Genomic DNA, 6805 nt, shown 5'->3' with positions numbered 1-6805 from the left:
TGAAAGGTTACTGTAAGTACAGAACTTTCAAACCTTGCTTTGTATGAATTGTACTTTTTGAACATAAGCTGCACTTTTATTTTCTAACGCAGAGGATGAATAAGTTAAATACATGCTTTAAGGATAGAAGCAGACATTCTGTTTGGAACCACGTTATAATCTGCTTATTTTACAGTATACACGTTTCCCTATGAAATCATGGCAGAGATGTGAGGGCAGAATATATACAACAGATGCTGAAGGAGAAGGAGGGTAGTATATATATGTTTTAATTTAAAAAAGAACAAATAATTTTAACTCTATTAACTTTTCCAAAATTTCCGATCCTTTTAATTAACCTCTTCTTATTGTACCATAATGCCACGAAGGGCGAGGGCTTTGACTCTGTTGGGTTTTATTTGAATGGGTGCATAACAGGAACTAGCTCTGGAAACGTTTATTCTTTGGGGAAAAGGTTTGTCGGTTACCTTCCCATGTTCCTACAGAACCCCCACTAACAGGTGCAAGAGCTACGTAAAAGGAAAAGGGAGCTGAAATGTGAAAAGAAAAATAACATACCCCTATAAGTAGTGAGCGCTAAGGGAAGATACCACGATGATTTCAGAGGAGACTGCGCAAAATCATCCCTTTTGGAGAAGGAAGGCACATGGAACGTATAGGAATGAAAACACAACACTGTATCTTTTATATCAGTAGCCTCACCACTATAAGATCGCGTATCCAGGGGTCTAAAATGGCCTCAACCACTATATGCATAATATGCCATTTACCTGAAAACTTAATTTTGGCCTTTACGTGGTCAGAAAAATGAACCGAGTTTTCATCGTTGAGAAGAAACCTCAAATAGGGGAGTCAGCAGTGATCGTGGGGGAAATGTTTACATATTCTTCTTTTTCATCAGAAACAACGTTTTCTGACAATTTTATCTGATATTTAAAACAGGGAGTTATGGTGCACTCTAGTTTTTACGTGTGCTATGAGACGTGTTGTGTAAACCTGGGGTGAATTCATCATTTCACCTGACACATGCTTGTTTCCAGTTCAGAACCAGTGTGGGCTCCTGCAGCAGGCGTGGGTCACAGCTGACTCCAACTTCCAATACAGTAGCCATCACTAGCACGGTGTTTTTCTTTTGTTTGTTTAACCAACGTAGTTGTATTAGTAGTTCTGTAAAGAGAACTGCTTTTAACATTAGGGACTGGGAGCAGTCCATGGGATAAAAAGGAAAGTGTTTTCTCACGGGAAAACATGTCAGGAAAAATAAAGAACACTTTCTACCTCTGTTTCAGATTTTTGAAACGCTTATTTTAAACCAAATTTTAATTTCTGTGTCCAAAATAAGTTTTAAGGACATCTGTTCTTCCATACGAAATAGGTTAGGCTGCCTATTTCTTACTGAACTCATGGAATGGTTCTGCTTGTGATCCTCTGCATGCTGCCTTTTAGTGAGTGAGGAGTTTGGCGTTGCCTAGCAACCCACTAACTTGTACAAACTCATCTTTCCCTCACAGAACGAAATGAAGGAAAACCAAGCAAAGTCACTGAAAGACAATCTTTGTAGTTTCAGGAGTAAATTTACATGTGGCTTTTGTCCAGCACTTAGATGGATGTAAATGCAGCAACTTGTTTTAAAAAAAAAAATGCACAATTTACTTCCCCAAAAAAGTTGCTACTTGCCTTTTCAAGTCGTTGAAGAACACACATTTGATATTCTCTTATATGTTATAGTAACATAACGTATAAACTCAAGGCTTTTTATTCCTTGTGATAAATCCTGTTTTAAAATGTCACAAAACAGGAACCAGCATTCTAATTAGATTTACTCTATCAAGATATGGTTCAAATAGGACTACTAGAGTTCGTTGAACACTAAAACTATGAAACAATTACTTTTTATATTAAAAAGACCATGGATTTAACTTAAAAAAATCCAAATGGAGGATAGTAATTTTTGTTTACTTTTTTAACCAAACTGAATTTTTTGAAAGACTATTGCAGGTGTTTCAAAAGAAAGAAAAATTGTTTTATCTAATACTGTAAGTAGCTGTCATATTCTGGAAAATTTAATAGTTTTAGAGTTAAGATAACTCCTCTCCTTGGTTAGGGAAGAAGAAAGCCCTTCACCACTGGAACGATGCCGTGGCTTTAAGGTGTAGCCCTACATCATGCTTCTTTTGAGAATTATATTTGGTATAGTTATAATTACAGAAACTGACTCGTTGTCAGTTTGCAGGTAGATTAAGCACAGTACTCATCACTCTGGATAGATTGAGATGTTCTTTCACAACAGATGAATGATCTGTAACACTGTAAGATACTGATCTTTACAACTGTTTAATCAGTTTTATTTTTGTACAGTATTAGTGACCTAAGTTATTTTGCTGTCCCGTTTTTGTAAATCAAATGAAATTATAAAAGAGGATTCTGACAGTAGGTATTTTGTACATATGTATATATGTTGTCCAAATAAAAATAATAAATGATAAAGATTGAATTGTTCCAGCCATTATGTGTTGTAAAAGGGGCATGTTTTTGTCATACTGGGGGTTACTTCTTTAACTTGTGATGAGTGCAAAGATGATTTACCCTAGGCCTTTCAACATGTGAGATATTTGTGTAGACCTGTGTGTATTTACTATTCACAGACCTCTGAGGAAGTAGATGGAACGGAGACCACGTGAAATCACTGTATTATACTGGAGGGGGATATTTATATTTTCAGGTAAATCACTTAAAGAGGTTTATAAAGCTCATAACTTTTCTGGTGTGTGCCAGGAACTAGTCAGAGGATCTTACTCAGATTGTTCTCTTGAGATATGATATTGATAAGAACACACAAGTTGAAGTCTCAAGGGCAAAACAATAGACCCATTAAACCAAGTGAAGATGAACACCAAAGTGTGTGTGTGTGTGTGTGTGTGTGTGTGTGTGTGTGTGTGATTTAGTCTAGAGAATCTAAAACCTATAATTGTAGTATAATCTAGTATAGATGTATACTAGCTAGCTAGTGTTTGTTAAGGTTTTATTGTATGCTAGTCACAGTGCCAAGTGTTTAGGACTTTTTTCTCATTTTATCTTTACAGCAGCTCTGTACAGCTCCTTACAGAAGATACCACTGTTATCCACATATTTCAGATGAGGAAGTTACTAACTTGCTAAAAGACACATCTAGTAAGTGGTATAGACCATATTTAAATCTGGATCTGCCGAATCCAACCCTCCATCTGTCTATGCCTGCGGCAGGTTATTTGCATTTGACTCATTTTATTGAGCAACTGTTAGTGCCACACGTTGTTGTCACTGAGGACAGGAAGGTGACAAAAACTTACCAGCTCTCTGCATTCAAGGAGTTTATGTGTTAGTGGATGGAAACACATAAGCAAGTAAACAAATTATCCATGTGATTTTGGATGGTGATAAACATTATGATAGAAATAGAGTTGGGTGACTTGAGTGTTGGGGAAAGGCTACTTTAGATTGAGTCTCCCTGAGGGGACTTAGACATTTGAGCTGGGACCTGGGTGACACGGAGGAGCCAGGCCTACAGATGTAGAGGGAGTGAGGAGAGCCAGTACGAGGAGTTCGGCAGGACGGTGATCAGGGTTTTGGAGGAACTCAAGGAAGGTGGGGTGGCTGGAGTATAAACAAGGAAGATGAGAGGGGATGGGAAGTAGGGGTCGTTGGCACGGGCCACATCACGGGGCCTGGGATTGCAGGTTACAGTGTGATGTTTGATTTTGATTCTAAGGGCAGGGCCGGGCAGTGTTATGGAAGTTTGCAAGCAGAAGAAGGCTATGATCAGATATATATTTCAAAAAGCTCTTTCTGGGTGCTGGGCGGAAAATGGATTTTAGAGGGGCAAGAGTGGAAGCAGGGAGACTAGCATTTGTCCAGGCAAGAAATGATGGTTATTTGGACCAGTGGAAGTAGGAAGAAGTGAATAGTTCCAAAAACACCTCCGAGGCAGAATCATTGGACTTGAAGATGTTAGGATGTCAGGGGTGAATGATGAAAAGGTCCCGTCATGACCCTTAGGTTATTATGGCCTGAGCAACAGGTTAGTGAAGTTTGATAAGGTGGAGGAAAGGAGAAAGCTGGTATGAAGGAAAGTCATGGACTCGTCCGGGGACACGTTGAGGTTGATGTGCCCGTCAGACATCAGGTGGACATGTTGAGAGAACAACGATTGTGTATACTAGTTTAGAGCTCAGAAAAGTGGTGTGGACTGGAGATTTGGAAGTCACAATCATGTCTGATGGTAACTGAAGCCACAGAAATGGGATCACCTGTGGTAGAATAGAGAGAGAGGGTTAGAGTCTAGAACAGAGGGGAGGGGAGATAGAAAGTTAGCTCAAGAAGTAACAAAACTTAGAAAACTGCAGGGTCCTAGGATAAGGGGCAGTCGGGGAGGCAGAGTAATCAATTATGTTGAATGTCACTGGGGTCTGGAGTAAGACTAGTACTGAAATGTGTCCACAGTATTTAGGTATTTGAGGTTATTGGTGACTTACTAGAGCTACATTAGAATAGTGGAAATAGACCTCTGGTTGGGTAGGGGGAAGAGTAATCAGGAGGTGGAAAATCATAAATAGAAAGTATAGTCATTTCTTGCACAATTTGTAGAAAATGAAAACGAAACAAAAACAGCCTTGATCAATACACAGCACAAGATAGGAAAAAGAAAGGAGACACAAGAAAACCAAACAAAATAAGAAGGAAAGTAGAATCCACGTGTCACCTAAATCTCCTTATTTAAAGTTAGATTTTTCAATTTGGATCAAAACATGAAAGTGTGTGTGTGTGTGTGTGTGTGTGTGTGTGTGTGTGCGCGCGCGCACGCGCGCATGTGCGCATGCGCATATTTCACTAGAGGCTCACCTAAAATGAAATGACAAGGATTATCTTTATCTGGTAAAGATAAACAAGGCAGAGGCCAACAAAAAATAATTCAGCAGTAGTCATACTGAAAACAAAAAAGAATAGAATTTAATGTAAAAAAAACTGGATGAAAGAGGGGATTACTTTATACGGGCACATTCTATGTTGAAGATGTAACAGTGGCTAGTAACATTCCATCAAAATACATAAAAAGAAAAATAAAAAACAAAAAACAGCAGGAGAATTTCATGAAAACTACAGTCTTACCCAAAAAAGAGAGGATTTTGGTAATATGCATCTTCTTTTCGAATATTCGTGGAATGTGTACAAAAAAAATGATATAATAAGACTGTAAGTAACATATTAGAGACTACATTTTCTGACCACCAGGCAATAAAGTGAACAATTCACAACAAAAGGATAGTTTTTTAAATACCAGAAATTAAAATATTTTCCTAATTCTTAGATCAAAGAGAAAATACAAATTATAATCAGCATTTAAGTCAATAAAAATAGAGAAAACTGTATATCCAAGATATACCCAAAAGCTTTACTTAGAAGAAAAATTCAGAGCCTGATATGTTTTTATTATTATCCGTGAACAAATAAACCAAGCCATCAATTCAAGAAGCCAGAAATTGAGCAAAATCTGAGAAAAGCATGAGGAGAGAATAAAATTAAAGTGAGATTGACATATAAACCCAAGAGGTGGATCTTTGAAAAGACCAGTAAAAGTTAATTTTGACAAAGCAAAACAAGAAAAATAGAAAATCTAAATAATGCATGATATTACGAATGAAAAGAGATTATAGATATAATGATCTAATAATTTTGGACATTTTGATTAAATGGCTTTCCTAGGAAAAGAACAATTTTGATGAATAGCACAGTATAGACCAAAAACTATAAAAGAAGTTGACAAATGTCAGAGAATTTCAGCACCCAGATAATTTTATAGGCAAAATCTTTCAAATCTTTAGGGAACCAATGTTTTCTTTAGAATTTAAACTGTTAAAACATAAAGCATAGAAAATGATGGGAAACAACTCAATTCACTGTAGGAAGCTAGTTTAACCCTGACTTACAAGAATAGTCAAGAATATTTTGTAAAAGAAAAGTGGGAGAATTTGCCCTACCAAGAATTACAGCCTGTTTTAAAGACGTAATACTTTAATATATTTTGTAAGAGTGACATTCCAGATCAGTGGGGAAAATAGGAAGTATCCATTGTGTTTAGCCAGTTGATTATCTGAAAAAAAAAATCAACGTACATCATACTATATACCAAATTAACTCCTATATCAATTAAAGCTTTAAATAAAATGATTAAAGCACTTGAAGAAAATATAGGTGAAGATTAATAAGTCATGATTTGGGGAAGAACTCAAATATACAAATCTAAAGGTAGAAACCAATAACAGAAAGATTAATAGATTTAACTATTTAATAATGTGAAACTATTATAAATGAAAAATTAGCCTAAACAAAATTAAAAGCTACAGATATGGAAAAATGCACTTCAAAAGGGTTAGTATTGGGATTTCCCTGGTGGCACTGTGTTTAAGAATCTGCCTGCCAATGCAGGGGACATGGGTTTGAGCCCTGGTCCGGGAAGATCCCACATGCTAAGGAGCAACTAAGTCCGTTTGCCACAACTACTGAAGCCCACGTGCCTAGAGCCCATGCTCCGCGACGAGAGGCCACTGCAATGAGAAACCCGCATACCGCATCGAAGAGTAGCCCCCGCTCACTGCAACTAGAGAAAGTCCATGTGCAGCAACAAAGACCCAATGCAGCCAAAAATAAATAAATAAATAAAAATTTAGAAAAAGGGTTAGTACCTTTAATATCTATAACTTCTTACAGTTCAATATGAAAAAACACATATTTAGAAAAATACAGCAAATGGTATGAATTGACACTTTAT

The sequence above is a fragment of the Mesoplodon mirus genome, assembly GCF_964341445.2.
Source record: "Mesoplodon mirus genome assembly, chromosome: 1".
In the NCBI taxonomy this organism is placed as follows: Eukaryota; Metazoa; Chordata; class Mammalia; order Artiodactyla; family Ziphiidae; genus Mesoplodon; species Mesoplodon mirus.
This window is presented reverse-complemented; position numbering follows the sequence as displayed.